The sequence below is a fragment of the Dipodomys spectabilis genome, unplaced genomic scaffold, assembly GCF_019054845.1.
Source record: "Dipodomys spectabilis isolate Male_0828 unplaced genomic scaffold, ASM1905484v1 ptg000081l, whole genome shotgun sequence".
In the NCBI taxonomy this organism is placed as follows: Eukaryota; Metazoa; Chordata; class Mammalia; order Rodentia; family Heteromyidae; genus Dipodomys; species Dipodomys spectabilis.
This window is the reverse complement of record NW_024870758.1, coordinates 18,393,889-18,395,412: the sequence shown is the minus strand read 5'-3', so window position 1 is coordinate 18,395,412 and position 1,524 is coordinate 18,393,889. Positions and strand designations below refer to the sequence as shown.

The 1,524-nt window shown below is 33.0% G+C and overlaps 1 non-coding gene across 1 annotated transcript; it reads left to right on the top strand.

Annotated features, from left to right (window-relative positions):
- The first annotated feature begins 296 nt into the window (after positions 1 to 296).
- On the top strand, positions 297 to 403 carry LOC122110889. The gene has a single exon (XR_006147945.1). It is a non-coding gene; the product is annotated as a U6 spliceosomal RNA (small nuclear RNA).
- Positions 404 to 1,524: the final 1,121 nt, after the last annotated feature.

Below are 1,524 nucleotides of genomic sequence, written 5' to 3'. Positions count from 1 at the left end.
AGAATATAATATATAAGAGCTGTGGGGTGTCTTCAATATTGTACCATCTGTACAATGGGAACATCAGAAGAAGACAAAAAGAAATAGAGAAAATATCTGAAATAACAATGACTGAGAACTTTCCCAAAGTAATGTCAGACATGAAAGCACAGATCCAAGAAGCTCAGAGAATCCCAGTTGAACTACACCTAGGCATAACATTTTCAAAGTACAGAAAATCAAAGATATAGTGAAAAGTCCCTCTAGAAGCCAGGAAAGCACATTAGCTATAAAGGAGCAAAAAATTACATCCCATTGTGTTCGCTTCGGCAACACATATACTAAAATTGGAACGATACAGAGAAGATTAGCATGGCCCCTGCGCAAGGATGACACGCAAATTCATGAAGCGTTCCATATTTTTAAAAAAAAAAAAAAATTACATCCCACTTCTCTTCAGAAAAGCCATACAAGTAAGAAAAGAATGTGATAAAACACTTAAATGTTGAGAAAAGAAAAAAATGTTAGAATTCTTTAGCTGTGATCTTTTCCTTCAAAAAGAAACAGAAATAAAATCTTTCTTGGGACACAAAACTGATTAGGTTGTCCTTGAAAAAAATGTTGCAAGATGTTTTTAGAACAATGTGTCAGAAATCTAGACCTACAAAAACTAATAGAGAGTATCAAAGAAGGAAAGTAAACTCCAAACTTTAGTTTTCTTGATCTCATAGAAACATTAATTCAAAATAATAGAAACAATTTATTTAAGTATGTATGTATAAGTGAAATTAATGACAGGAATAATGTAAAGGACAATACAGAGAAATTAAGAACATCTTGTTAGAATCTAGTAAGCTTGGATTAATTGTAAATGTATACTACAAGCTCTAGTGAAATGCATTAAAAATGCAAAATAAGAAATATAATTCAAGCGGGCACGGGTGGCTCATGCCTGTAATCCTACTAAGGAGGCTGAGATCTAAGGATTATGGCTTAAAGCCAGCCGAGGCAAGAAGTACTGCTGTGGCTCAAGTGGTAGAGTGCTCACCTTGAGCTGAAGAGCTCAGGTATAGCACCCAGGCCCAGAGTTCAAGCCCCACAACCAACATTTTATAGATAGAAAAATAGATAGATAGATAGATAGATAGATAGACTGATGGATACACAGACGGAGAGACAGATGAATAGATAGAGATATAGACAGTCCCCCAAAGGAGAAAAAATAAAATCTTATAAAATACTTAATTAAAACAACAAAGACAAGACAAAAATAATACCACGGATAATGATAGTACATAGAAAACAGTATCAAATATAAAGACAATAAAATCATATTAGTAATCACTGCAGGTGAGGATATTGTACACACATCAATTAAAACACAAAGATTTTCAGAGCAGATCAAAAAGCAAGAGCTGACTACATGTTTCCTAGAAGAAACCACTCTAAATATGACATCTATACATTAGAAGGAAATATATGAATATATATCATATTAGTACTAATCAAATAAAAATGAGTGATATTAATTTGAGACAAAGCAGA